This window comes from Mirounga angustirostris, unplaced genomic scaffold (assembly GCF_029215605.1).
Source record: "Mirounga angustirostris isolate CCGP_5_RB_7025 unplaced genomic scaffold, mMirAng1.0.hap1 SCAF_14, whole genome shotgun sequence".
Lineage (NCBI taxonomy): Eukaryota > Metazoa > Chordata > Mammalia > Carnivora > Phocidae > Mirounga > Mirounga angustirostris.
In genome coordinates, this window is record NW_026991722.1 from 14,894,097 (window position 1) to 14,909,688 (window position 15,592).

Here is a 15,592-nt window from a genome sequence, read left to right on the forward strand (position 1 = left end):
AAATAAGAAATTTTTACAAACATTCTGAGATTTAAATTTGTCCCTTGAATTATATAGTTATAAGTAAAGAGAGTTTTGTGCAGGCTTGGGAGATGAAAGTGATTTTTTTCCCTAGAGTTATCAGGAGGTTTGATGGGGTGGCAGACTTCCAAGTTGAGTCTTCAGGAATAGGTATGATCTTGGAGACAAGGGAATCTGGGCAGAGAGAATTGCATAAATAAAGCCACTGAAATAGAAAAAAATGTCGGCCATATTTGGGGCAGTCAGTTATTATGAACTTGGAATGTTAACAGGCAGATGTTGAAAACGTGGGCTGGACAGCTGAGTTAAGGACAGGTTATTGTGGACAGTGAATGTCAGACTGAGAAATCTAATTTATTCTGCAGGGGATGTGGATTGGGTGAAATATTTTCATTACAATGATGACATGATCAGAACTGTACCTTAAGAAGATTAATTTTGCGGTACTTTGTAGAATGAAAGAGACAATAGACACGAGAGAGGGATACTTTTATCATGTCAGATAATATATCTTTTAAATTAATCTTTTAAAGAAAATGTCACCTAGCAACCGTGAGAACTTTAACTACACTTTGAGGATGTGACTCCACTGTCAGTAGTGATATTCACTTCCTATGTTCTCTGCTGATAAATGATGGAAGTCAGCTTTAAGGTTTTTGTTTGTTTGTTTTTTCTTGACAGAGAGAGAGAGAGAGAACACGAGCAGAGGGGAGAGGCAGAGGCAGAGGGAGAAGCAGACTCCCCACCGAGCAAGGAGCCTGATGCAGAACTCGATCCCAGGGCCCTGGGGTCATGACCCGAGCTGAAGGCAGATGCTTAAACAACTGAGCCACCCAGGCGTCCCGGAAGTCAGCTTGAGCCAACAGTGAGAAGAATCACAAAACAGGGTCAACATGAAATTGAATTAATTAAGAAGGCAAAAGCTTCTGTTACATGCATAATCATAATATCTTCTGGTTATGTGTTACTGGTAATAATAATAGTAGAGAAGGTGGAAGAAAGAGAGGGAGGGAGGGAGGGAGGGAGGGAGGGAAAGGAAGAAGGAAGGAAGGAAGGAGGGAGGGAGGGAAGGAAGGAAGGAGAAAGAAAGAAAGGAGGGGAAGGAGTGGGAGAGGGGAGGAAGGAGGGAAGAAAAGACAAGAGGGGAGGAGAGGAGGGGGAGGGAATACATCAAATGAATCCAATGGTAAGGTTCTTGAAAATGGACTTAGATAAAAATTTTCCTTTATATTTTCTGTATATCAAAGTAATATTTGGAAGCTGTTCCAAATCAATGTAAAAACCTGAGGTAGCAATTAGTTCTATGCTTTCTGGAGACAAGGTAAGGGCTGTACTTCCTGGCCCCCGTAGGTTAGGTGGGGCTGTGTGACTGGTTTGGGGAATGAATTCTGAGCGGAAGTGTGTCACTCCTGGGCTGGGACATTTGATGGCTGACATGTGATCCTGGATCCCACAAAGCTGTCTCTTCTTCTGGCACAGATGGTGGCTATTCCCTCAGTCTCTGTTTCTGAGACACAGTGTTTTTTTTTTTTTTACCAAGTCACATTTGCATCAACAACATGGAGAACATTGGCCTAATTGCTCCTTCCACGATATTGACTAACTTAATGTTTTTCTGGTTTGATAATTTGATAGAGGAACATATATCATCTTGCTGCATTAAACTTTTAATTTTTTTTTTCATTTGGAGATCATGAATAAAAATTAGAAACCATAATAAGAATTTCTAATTTTCAAGTAACTTTTTATTCAAGTAATACATATGCCTGGTGACCAAATAATACAGATGCTTTTGTAATGAATATGAGCTGTTTTCTTGAACCTTACATCCCAACTTAGTTATAACTCTTCAGAAGAAGCTTCTTTTTTAAAATTGCTTCTGTTTTAGATTTTCTTTAGGTCATTTCCATAGCTCACATAGTTTTTTTTATCTTCATTCATTGATTTATCAACTTTATCTAATAAGTCCCAGATATATAAAGTAAGGATTCAGTTCACTTACACTGGTCCATCCTCCCCTCTCCTTTTTCCAATATTTGATATTTTACATTTTGCTATTACTCTTCTGTTCTATTTTGTAAGTGTACATAAGCAGCATACGTCATTCTTTCTTCTCCGAAGGGCCATAGACAGTGTTCCACTTATCTTTTGCAACATAAGAACAATCCAAAAACATAATAGCATAAAATAATAATTTTATTAATCTCACAGACTCTACTGTTAGAAATTCGGACAGGGCCAACTTGTTCCTTCTTGAACAATGTCTGGGGCCTCAGGTGAAAAGACTCAAAGACTAGAAGTCTCAGTGGGGTGCTCTCACTTGAGCCTTCTCTGGAGCCTGCATAATAAAGTGGATAAAGCTGGAGTCATTACAAAGGCTTCCTCATGCACATCTGTGGGGGTTGATGAGAGTTGATGCTGGGACCTCAGCTTGGACTGTGAGCCGGCGCATCTAGACGTAGTCTTTCAATGTGGCTTGGGCACATAGCAGCTTCAGAATACTTGGACTTCCTGTGTGATGGCTCAAGGGTCCAAATGTTTGTGTCCAAAGAGAACAAGGAGAAAGCTGTGTGCTCTCCTGTCTCATCACCTTGGAATTGCTCCATGCCTCTTCTGCCTTCTTCTCTTGGTTCAGTGGGAGTCACTATGAATGACCCAGAATCAAGGATAGGAGAAGGGACATAGTTCCCGCCTCTTGATAGAAGAGATGTCAAATAGTTTACAAATATTTTTTAAAAACTGCCACAACGACCTTATTTCCTTTCCTTCTCTGCATGTCTAGTATCTGAACCACTGGGCCCCAGTAAGAATCCATTGGATTTTCCTTTCTTTCACTTCACCAGATGCTTAAAGTAATGTTACATTTTATTTTGCTCTGTATTTTATATTTGTAACATGAATTTCTTGCATAGCTCCCTTAGTTTCTAATTGCATTTCTTTTTTTTTTTATATTTCACAATTTGCCTTAAATTTTTCTTATTTTTTTTCTCCCAGCATCTTGGTAATGCCTTCTAGTCACTGATTTTTTTTTTTTTTTTTTTTTTACTGGATGCCTTTCTCCCAGAGTTCTTTTTTATTGTCGTTGTTTTATTTTTTTGTTTTGTTTTGTTTCTTTGAGGTTTTTGTGTGTGTGTGTATGTGCCAATTTGGGTAAGTTCTCTTTAGAATGTCAGCATGACATTCTTATTTACTGTTCTCCTGCACTGGAGCCATCTAAATCCATATTCTTGATTTATTATTATCTATTTTTTGAAGTCCATCTTTTAAAAAAGTTACTAATGTGGTAAATTTTCTGAGTCTTTATCTGAATGAAAATGTCCACTTTCCTTGTAAAACTTAATAGTTTGATTGGTTAGATAACATAATAGGTTAAAAATTAGTTTCTTCTCAAAAAAATTAGTTTCTTCTCATAATTTTAAAGGAATTTTTATATTATTTCCTAGATTCTAGTGCTGGTGAAGAGAATGCTGATGCTCATCTCATTAACATTCTTGGTTGGTGTCCTGTAATTTTTTTTCTCAATATTCTTGAATATTCCCCCCTAATTGGAATATTTTTTTAGAATTTATTTTTATTCTTGGTTTATTCAGTTTCATAAACAAGTATGTAGATGTAGATATGTTTTAATTTATTGTGTGTGTGTCATGTAATGGGGTTTTTCAGTATGAAGACTGGTACCCCTTAGTTCTACAAAGTCCCCTCTAACGTTTTCAGTGAATTTTCTTACTCGTTTCCTCTCTTCTACTTACAGGATACCTCATAATTAGAACCTGAGCTGGGTGGCTCTGTCAGTTAAGTGACCGGCTCTTGGTTTCGGCTCAGGTCATGATCTCAGGGTCATGAGACTGAATCCCACATGGGGCTCCACGCTCAGTGCAGAGGGATTCTTTCCCTCTCCCTCCCCCTCTGTCCCTCCCTCTGCTCCTGCTCTCTATCTCTCTCATTCTCTCTCTCTCAAATAAATAAACAAATCCTTAGGGGTGCCTAGGTGGCTCAGTCAGTTAAGCCTCCGACTCTCAGTTTCGGCTCAGGTCATGATCTCAGGGTCCTGAGATTGAGCTCTGCATGAGGCTTTGCCCTTAGAGGGGAGTCTGATTGAAGATTCTCTTCCTCTGCCCCTCCCCCTGCTCATTTGTACACTCTCTAAATAAATAAATAAATCTTTTAAAAAAAACCCAAAAACTTGAGCCAGAATATGTCTTGGCTTTTCTCTCATATTTTCCATTTCTCTCTCCCTACTGGGAAATCTCTAAAATCTCTAAAATTTCTCTAAAATTTCTAAAATCTCTAAAATTTCTTTCTCCTTCTCCAGTTGTTTCTTTTTCATAGCATTGTATTCAGTTACAACTTGTCAAATAGTCTTTAGAAAATTAAAATGGAGGTTTTTTTCGAGTTTTCTTCTTTGAATTTTATCTGCTTCACTTCAGATTATGTCTCTTTCTTCTCCCCTCCCTTCTCCCCACCCACCCCCCATTCATTTGGTCTTTCTTATACTACTACTTGCTTTGCCTAAAGGCCTGGTAACCTTGGATATCCATATGTATTTTTAAATGACTAGAGTTCCTTCTGCTATTACATAAGCAGATATTCTTTCCAATGAAATTTCTCTTTTGAGTAGAAATTCTGACTTGGAGCTCTGTGTGACAAGAGAGGTGTGGCGTGAACTAGCCAGCCACCATTTAAGGTGAGCAAATAGGGCCTGGCTGTCAGACCATTGAACCTCCAAGTATCAGATGGTAATGGTAATGGCTTTTTGAAGATTCAGCACTCAAATTGTATGCTTTAAGTTTCTTCACATATTTCATTCAATTCCATTATGCTAGAGTGAGACCTCTGATATAAGAGAATAAATAAAGGCCATCTTTGTTCTGTGGGCTGGTGAGGGAAAGGAGGGTGAGAGTGCTAATTGGTACAGCTGTGCCATATATACCATATACTTTCAGTGAACCCCTGCCCTCCTCCTATTTTGGGCTCCATTTTTCACTTCAGAACTTAACCTTACCGTTGACTCTGAGCTTAATTTCCCACCATCATGATCCTGGCCAACAAGGTTTATGCCACTATTCTTGGTGGTCTTCTTGTGTTGTATTATTCTTTGTCCTTTTCATCTGCCCACATTTTCCCAAAACATGTGGAAACTTATAAAAATCCCTCCTTATTTAGTGACCACACCCCTTCTGTTTTCTTAGCAGTTATAGGTTAATTCCCCTAAATATTTATTTATGTATTGATACATGAATTTATTTTTACTTTCTTTTATTTTGGAGGGTCTTCAAAAATTTGAGAATCAAACTTTTGTGCCCAGTCTTCCATCTTGAACCAGAAGCTTATTAACTAACATTGTTTTAAAACTGCATGAGGGATTTTAATTCCATAAACATTTAGGGGAGAGAAATAAACTCCTTTTCTGTTTCCCATGCCAATCTGATTCTATCTGTGAAAGGCAAAGAACAGGAAGCCACCTGTTTCACATCAGGGTATTAATGGCTCACCTGCCATCACTTGAACTAATGTCATAGTTATTAACCACATTGTGAAAATGGTTGTGTCTCCAAAAGCAAGAGTTCCTCATCAGTGGTAACAATGTACACCTCAAGAATTGGATTGCTGCCATAGACCACATTTGGATTCTGATACCACTATACATATTTCTTAGAGGGACTATTGCAATGGGCAGCTGTATATCTCAGTAGGAAAAATCTATAGATAATAGACATTGAATATAAATATAGAGGATGACTGATTCTATAGAAGGAAATAAAAGACATTTCCCTTAGGCAAGTGATCCAAGTGGACAATTCTTTGTACAGTGTAATATTAAGAGATCCAGGGAAGCCTCAAATTGCTACTACCTGTTGACTGATGTCCAAAATTCCACCATCATTTGATTATAAAGCTGATAACCCTGTGAATGGTGGCACAAGGTTTATTAGTCATTTGTACCTCAGTGTGGATAAAGGAACTGAAATAAATTTCTATAGTGATGTGTAAACATGCAGGCATGGAAGCCACTATAAGGATGGGAATACTCCTAAAGAAGGAAGAAAGGCTGAGGGTCAGCGGTGAAGGGTACTGGAGGTAAACTCCACCTTTTCAAGTGGCATGCCTGGGCCTGCTTGTGAAACATTCTAACCCAGGGCTGCCATCTTGATCTACAGAGTATATTCAGTTGGGCATATCAGAGAAACAGAGGAATTTTGAAACAAATGAACATTTGTTCAAAAAACAAACATTCCATGTATTGCCCAATTTAAGTTCTAAGATGCCTTATTACACTTACCGTTGCATTATTAATATGTAACGTTAGCAATCGTGTTGGAGAGAATTTTACTTATCAGTGAAGATATGGGGTCTGTTTATCTGGGAGACACAGGGTTTAATGCAAAGAAATCCTTCCCTATAAATGAAAAGAACAACCCATTCACCATCTCTCTTTCTCATCGTTGTCCATTTTATGTCTCCTTTTTTCTCTAATCTCAAACTCTCCTCCGCCCCACTCTTATTTTCAGCTGACCATTTTTCCTCCTAATTCACTGAGGAAATAGTCAATCAAAAGAAAACTTTCATGTTTGCCCACCATCACATCTCCCCACTAACTGTCATCTGCCCCATACCCTCTTCTCTCTCACGAATTACCATAGATCCATATTGTAAATTCTGGAAATTAGATGGCCCCACTCTAGCCTGCTTTCTCTCCCGTCTCTCTCCTTCATCGTCAGCTTTTCACCCTGGATCATTCCTGATAGCAATGAACCTGCTCTTACTTCTTCTCTCTTTACACAAACCAACCAACCTTCCTGAAGCCGCTGAACCTGCCAGCTACCTACTTACCTCCTGCTCTCTGTGTAAGTTGATGTCGCCCACCCTCTGCAGTTCTCCTCTCACTGTCTCTTAAGTCCTCACTATTCAGGATTTTGCTTCCATTCTTATTCACCGGGTTTGCTCCTGTCAGCAAGTCCAGTGTCCTCTGTGTTGCTAAATCCAGTGGTCTGTCTTCATTTCTCATCTTACTTGAAGTAGTATTTGACAGTATTTGATGACCCGTCCCCCTCCTCACACTCTTCTCAAGTTGTTTTCTGGACACCATGCTCGGTTGGTTTTCCTTCTCCCTCCCTTGTTGCCTCTCCTGTGTCTCCTTTCTTCTCTGTCTTTTATGCAAGCCTTTAATATTAGAGTGCTGCCTTAGCTTAGGTTCCCCCCCCAAAAGCAAAGCCTGAAACAAGGACTTGCCTGCAAGTAGTTATTTTTATAAAGTGATTCCAAAGAGAAGGGAAAGGTGGGCTGAGAATCATGAATCAGGGAAGGAGGGGAAGCCAAAGGATGGGTGATTTATGAAGCTGGTTATAACTGTTGTGAATAGCTGGAACTTGATCCTTCTGCGGGCTTTCTGAGAAACTAACTAAAATGAACCTGGTAAGAGTCCAACCAGTGTGCTAATGAAGGCAATATTTATGTATCCCACTGGCCAGGGTTTACCCCCATGGCTCTGAACTGAACCTCAGAACTTTCTCGTGGAAAGGGCCGAGCAAGCTATCACAGACTCTCAGGCAGTGGCCACAGAGATATGCCAGGGAAAGAAGCAAAGATGCACAGTGCTCCTGAGGAGAATTCTCTCACAGTGGGCTGCCCCCTACAGGAGCTGGCTGCCGCAGCAATGACTAGAAAAAAGGCAGGCAGAGAGAATGGGATTCAGGACACTAAATATTGTCAACAAATGCAATGGATCTGGTCCTTGGGTTTTCTCTCTTTTTTTGTATATGCTCATCTTCTTGATGAAACTTACCGGTATCATGGTTTTCAGTACCATCCCTCCACTAACAACTCCCAAGTTTGTATCTCCAACTCAGATTTCCTATATGTCCAACAGCCTGAGGGACAGCCACATATTCAACAGACTCATCAATCTTAACATGGCGTAAATGGTATTTTGAACCTTCTCCCTTCGCACTGGCTCCACCCACTTCAGGAAGAATACAACCACTTCTCACCATCTCCACCATGGCTACCAACGTGGTTCAAATTGCCATTAGATTTGACCGGACCACAGCAGTTGATTCTTAACTGGTCTTACTTCCTCTTCCCTTGCCTCTCCTTAGGCCCTTCTCAACAGACCTGCTAGAGTGATCTTGTTAAAATGAAATTTATGTCACTCTCCCGCTCATTTTCTTCCAAAGGCTTCCCACCTCACTCAGAGTAAGACTGCATGACCTCTTGGGCCGCATATGATCTGGACCCAACTGGCCTCTTGGCTCTCATGTCCCCTCCTCCCTCTCCCTTTGCTCTCCCCTACCCAACCTCCTTGTGGATCCACAAATTCAGGCCTACTCCAGCCTGGAATCATTGAAATAGGGTATTTATTCTGCCTGCAGTTTTTGATCCTCAGATATCCTCAAGATTAATTCCCTCGCTTCCTACTCTTTGCTTCAGTGTCACTCTTTCAATGATATCTATACCGATCAACATATTTACGATCCCAAATTTCTTCTCTATTATTCTTTGAACATTTTTATGTGTTTCACTTTTTTTCTATAGTACTTATGACCATTTAACATAGGATATAATTTGTTTCAATTTTGTCTTTTCTTTATTTTCTGTCTCTTCTTGTTTGAATGTACATTTCATGAGACCAATATCCTTGCCTGTTTTGTTCACTGGTACATCTCAAACATCTGTAACAGTGTCTGATTCATGAGTGGTCACATTTGACGAGTAAATGAGTTGATGATCTGACATCTACTCTCAAGTTTGCTACAACCTGTGTGACCTTAATCAAATATGGCTATGGATTCTTTCAGAGTTTGGGCATGTTTTAAAAATCAGTATAAAATATGTGAACTGAGACTGTTAGAATTTTCCAGCTCTAAAACTTTATCATTACTGTTTTGTAAGACCAAGCTTGGTAAAAGTTTTCTTTTTCTAAAATTATGAAAATTAGTGAAAGAATATATTTCTGAACGTTATATTTTGCTTAAAAATCTATACTTTATTGAATGGAAAAAAGTGAACCATATTATTTTTGGTGTACAACCGAGAAATGAAATCTGCCTCTTTAACTGCGGCAAAATAAGCTTTGGATAAAGGTTCAAGGCTACTTTGCAGAAAACAAAATCTACTTTGTAAAATGCAATTTTAAAATAATTTAAAATACATTTTTAGATGTTAAGAGCAAATTTGCTAGTATCTTCTATCAGACTTCCAGCAATAAGCAGTAATGAACTGAGATAAATATATCTCATATATCAAATTTAGTATTAGTGAATGCTTTCCAAAATGCCCAAGGGCAAAGAAAAAACATTTTCATGAGTTTTGAGGTGCTTATGAAGTTTACCTGTGTCTGTTTATACATTTCTCTAGAAATTTTCTTCTCATTATAATTTCCACAAAAATGCTTCTTTTTCAAATCCCAGTTGCTTCAACTAAAAAAGCCTGAGCATGGTAAAAAGAGTTGCATTGCAAAATTCAATTGACCTGTTACCCAATCTGACAGTTTCTAATAAGTTAGGACTATTGTGAATGCACACACATATTGAGTCATTACAGTAGAAAGGCTTTCCTCTTTTGAAATATATCTAAAGCCATGTCCATATAGTTGTTGTTGAATTTGAGTAAAACCCAAAATCCATGGCCAGATTCTCAAGGGAAAAATAAATACCATATTAATGTCAAGAATAACGTTTCTAAAGCATTATTCTTTATGTAGCTTAGGGATTTTGATTAGTTAAATTAGTTTTTCAGCCTTGTCTGGTTTACCAAGTCATATTCTGGGCCAGACCTAGTTTATTATTTTACTTTAGCCCCAATACCATTGCTGGGAAATAAATTCCTCACTACATATGTATTAAAGAAAATGCACATCCTACAGAACTGTCTGTTAAGTATGACTTCTAAAATTATGTACCCATGTACAGGGTACATAATATTTAATGATACGACTTTAAAAAAAATGTGTCCTGAGTATTAACATTATTTTAGAGACAAAGAAAAATAGGGACTGCGTATTTGAATAGTTGAACACTCACCATGATAGACTAAAAATGATTATAAAGTTAAAGTAAAATTGAAAAAATAATGAATTAATGAATAGAGAACATGAAACAAGAAAACAAATATTGTTGATACTAAAGAAGAGGCTTTGGATAATGGAAAAGGATAAGGAGCTGATCGGATTCTGCTATTTTATAAAATATCCCCTTGTTTAAAGAAAACAAACAAACCGAAACAAAAGTACATTGAAACGTGTGCTAATTGTTTCAGAGTATCCTCTTGGAATATTATGGTTACAGTGTACTAAATGCCATACTAATGATTCCACACAGATAATGAAATTTATAAAGCCTTTATTGGCCTTTAGTGAATATATTAGACACTGGGAGAATATGGCTCTAAATGTTTCTGTGTCTGCTGAGTTTCTCATGAGGATAGACCTATGTATGCTTGATATATTTCTCATTTGAATATCCCACATAATATAGAATGATGCATTTATAGTTCCCTAATGTACAACCTTACTGTTAGAGCAGGAATTATAGATTTCCCAGAATGTGTTAGACCTCAGATCTTTCTCTGTTTAACACTTAAACCTAATACACTGTGGTAGAGTAGCAATTCTAATATCTCTTCATCATAACTACATATAGGATAATACTAAAGGACAGAAATAATCTAATGTCTTTAGTGCCTATGAATATTTTTCTAACAGCTTTTAAAACTCAGTATATACTATGTTTTTTATTTTAATGAAACTAATTTTAATGAAATTATGTGAAGCTAGCCTAAATATTGAACTAATTTTAATGAAATTATGTGAAGCTAGCCTAAATATTTTATAAAACATATATGCTTCTTTGTTGTAAGTAAAGTATGAAAAAAATTAATAATAGGCTTGATGCATCAAGGCACTTCCTTAATGGGCTTTTAAGATGCTTGGGTATTACAGGCAACATAATGCAGACTAATAGGGCACAATAACCACACATAAATACACACACAATACACACTCTTCTGTAACATATTTAGTATTGTACTCCAGCAAGGCATAGCTTATCTTTGCCAAATATTGTTGTTATCTTTGGTTCAATGTGAGAGTAGATATTTTTTGAATAAGCGTTTTATAGTTTGTTTCTTCTAGAGATCTCCAAGTATAAATTAATTTATTGTTTTAAAAAAGGGTATCCAGGGGCGCCTGGGTGGCTCAGTCGTTAAGCGTCTGCCTTCGGCCCATGTCATGATCCCAGGGTCCTGGGATCGAGCCCCACATCAGGCTCCCTGCTCCGCAGGAAGCCTGCTTCTCCCTCTCCCGCTCCCCCCGCTTGTGTTCCCTCTCTCACTGTGTCTCTCTCTGTCAAATAAATTAAAAAATCTTAAAAAAATAAATAAATAAAATTAAAAAAAATAAAAAAGGGTATCCATATGCTAGCGGAAAATATATTTGTCTTCCTTTGAAAGTAAAAAAAAAAAATCCTACTCATTAAAGTAATTTGAGAAATTGGACTAAAACTGATTTTTTCAATGGATTATGGCTTTTCTTATATGTTGTTGATTTAGAGTAGTCTTGGGGAATTTTTAATCCACTTGCAGAAAGCCATGTGTCAGATATTTTCATCCTTATTATATCACATTTGAAGGTCTGTATGTAGAAGCAGAGTATGGAAGGGTTTTCTTTTTCCTTGCTGCCTCTTCCCATAATTCCAATGTTTGACCCTATTTTCCTGCATTTATGAAGATCTACAGTTGTTCCAATCTCGTGCTAGTGTTCTTCCTTCTATATTTGTAGGCTCTGACTCCACAAAAATGTACTACATAATAAAATAGGAGAGATGTAGCTGTATAAATGACCACTTTGGGTAAATCCACATCTAGGAAAGAATATTTTTGACATTAAAATTTTCTAAAATAATCCTTCACTATGTCTGGATTCTGGTGACTTTTCATTTAGAAAGTGTTTCACGGCTGCCTTACAACCATAAATTAGAAGGTAATAAGTAAATTTTCTGGAGCTTCTCTCTTTTTTTGTTTGTTTGTTTAAATTTTACCATCCAGATAGTATTCTTACTTGGGGGGAGAAAAAAATTAATAATCTTTGGTACATATCAGATTTTCCTAGCAGAAAGTCAAGTATTTGCCTACTGACCTTTGGTCCTTTCCAACTGCTAATTTTTTTCTTGTAAAGGAAAAATGAGAGATCTGTAGTAATTGGCCACTTTCTGTAAACCCTGCCTCCTGGATAACCTACTATCTTGGCCATGGCATGTTCGTTAAGGCATAGAAACAAACACAAACTAGTGAAGTTTTGTTATTTAATGGATAGAGAATAATATATCAATAAGATGCATCTAGACTTATTAGAAACCGGTGCCTGGGGAACCAGGAGAAGCTCAAGGATCAAGGCTGATGCTTACGTGTCCACATTTTACCTCATTTCTGCTTTTTTCATATCTGTCAATCAGCCTAGTATTTATTTATTCATTCACTCATCCATCTACCAAATATTTGTGGACCACCACTGTTGCTCTCAGTTGGGTGCTAGATGGGGAGTAAGTTATGAACAAGAAAGAATAAAAATATTAAATGATTCACTAAAGAGGTTAAGCATATTTATAGGCACATAAACTAGATGAACACGTAGCTAGGAATTAGTACTAGTCTGGGTTACCAGAATTAGGCTGGCAGAGAACAGACCTTAGAGGGCCCTATAAGCCAAGTTAAGGAGTGTAGCTTTTTCCTGGAGGCACATTGCCATTCCTTTGCTATTGATCATGATAAACTACTTGGTTTCCAGTCTTCAAAATCTTTCTTTTCAAAAAACACGACTTTCTATATTCTCCTTGTTTTAGTTAAAATTCTCAAGAAAAAATATGATTGGTTATCGACAAACCAACAGATTGAATCTCCTTGTTTCAATCACATGTGATTGCGTAAGTACAGGGGAAAGAATGGATTACAAATATTCATGTGGAATATAAATGGCTACCCAAGTCTCCACATCTGCCTCTTCAGCAGTGATGTGTGTGAAGGCCAGGTCTAAGAGTATGGATTAGGACTGGGTGGGGCACCATTACCTACAACTACCAGACTTTCCTTGAAAACTTCCACAACTTTTTTCTCATCTGTTGATGAAACCTTTGTGTTGAGGCATGTAGTCTTTTGCAAAGAGATCTCAGCATATTTTAGTCCAGTGTTTGGTATCTGAGGGCAATTATTTTAACATATTTCATATGAAATTATTGCAAAGACTAGAAATGATGTTAAAAAACCTATTCCACATGTTTCCCATGCATTCAGCTAGACACGGTGAAAACTCTGCCAGCTTCAGACCCCATCCTTGAAATTCAATAATCTGATTGCTTATTACAAGTGGGAGAGTAGGGGGAGAGTTAAAGAATGAAACTTGACAAAAAGAGTAAGAGATTGCTTATAATGGTTCATTTTATGTGTCAATTTGACTGGGCAATGGGGTGCCCAGACATTTGGTCACACATTATTCTGAGTGTGTCTTTGAGGGTATATCTGGATGAGATTAACATTTGAATTAGATTGAGTAAAGCAAATTGCTCTCCCTAATGTGAGTGGCTTCAGCCAATCAGTTTGAAGGCCTGAATGGAACAAAAAGGCTGACCTTCCCATGAGTAAGTGGGAACTCCTCCTGCCTCACTGCTTTCCATCTGGGACATTAGTTTTTTCCTGCCTTCAAACTCAACACTGAAACATCAGGTCTTCTTGGTTCTTGCTCTTGTCAGAGCTCATAGTGCAACTACACCATTGGTTCTCCTGGGTCTCTAGCTTGCTGATGATACATCTTAGAACTGCTTAGCTTCTATAACCACATGAGCCAATTCCTTATAATAAATTTTTCTCCTCCCTCTCTCTCTCAGTACACACACACACACACACACACACACATCCTATTGGTTCTTTTTCTTTGGAAAACCCTAATACAGAACTGCTTGAACTTAAAGATTTGATTAATTCAATGAGTGAACCCTTAGAGATGTATTTCTCTCTTGAATGACGTATATTGAGAGTAGTATGAAAAACCTTAAAGAATCATTGATGATCTTCAAAACAATACTGACCAGCTAGACACGGTGAAATAGTTGTATTTAGGTTGTATTTAGGTTACAAGCATTTTGTAAGTCCCACCTACTATTGTACTGTTTCCTTAGGTAGCTATATTTTCCCCAGTTTCCTCTCAGTCATACAGATTAGTCAGACTGAGATTAACTGAGATTATCATGTGTATTATTTTAGTCCAAATTTTAAAACCTGAATACTGATGGAGGTTGGATCCTAACTCTGATGTGATCCACTAACACTTTGCCTCTTAGATTTGTGGCATCACTGAATGGTCTCTGCACCTAACATATGGCAAGAAGCAAGCCTCATTAAAGGCAGACATTGTTTTTCTTCCTTGTCTATATCCCTAGAACTTTAGATAGTGCCTGATGCCTAGTTACCACTCCACAAATATTTGTTCAGTACATTTTGTATGTTTTGTACTGTGTGCAGTGCCAGGATGTAGGAGCATACAAAGGGACATGGTTTCTGCATATAGAAAGATGAGGAATGAGGGAAACTATAGTATTTTAAATATTTACTCTATTTCTGGGACTATGCTAAGTGTTTTAATACAATTTTATTTGATTCAGATGGTAATTTTATGAGTTTTGACACTTAAGAATAGTTGTTCTGGATGAACAGCTATGAGAAATAATTTAAATACTTCATTTAAAAAAATAGTTGTTTTCTATTTTTCATTTGTGATTTCAAAAGAGAAGGTGGTAGAATCTTCATTTGTTTCTACCAAATTACATATTACTATTATATTTTATTTAATTTACATATACTATTATATTTTAAACAGGATATAGTTACTGTATTTGGAAATCATTTAGAGTTTTACAAAGATAAGAGCATATTAGAAAAAATCTCTAGTATCATTTAATGATACTATATAATTACAGAGATAAGGGCACCGAAATGAATACTAAGTGAACAGGGCATTTATATACTAGTTTATTACAATGTGAATCATCAACATTTGACAGATTTTCTAAAAAAAACCAAAAAAATGGTAATCTGTTCTGGAAAAAAAAGATATTTTTGATAAACTTCCCTTTTTTCCCCAATCAGTTCTAACCGTGCTTGTTTACTTTGTAAAATTAATGAGAAATCTAAATTGCACAGAATTGTTATTTTTAAAGGGAGAGAACAATTTTTTCAACAAGTTATATTAATGGAAAATATTTTTTCTTTTATTGCAAAATACCCTTTGGTATAAGGATACTAAGCATTAGCAATATGCTAGTTTTTTTTTTTTTAATGTGTAGGAAAAAAGTGACAAGAAAGTTGAAATCCAAGTAATTTCACTGAGAAAGTTTATTTAAAGCTTTTCCCTTTGATGTAGCTATTGTGACAGTTTTCCTGTTAGAGAGTAGCTAACTTCCACAGTAGCATCTGATGTTTACAAATGCAGGAGATTTCAGTTAATCACATTTTAAAATTTTAATTACATCCTCCCAGGTATTTAAAATGTTGCCTTATTCCAGCAAATCCCCCCAGTGTTTGTTTAAAA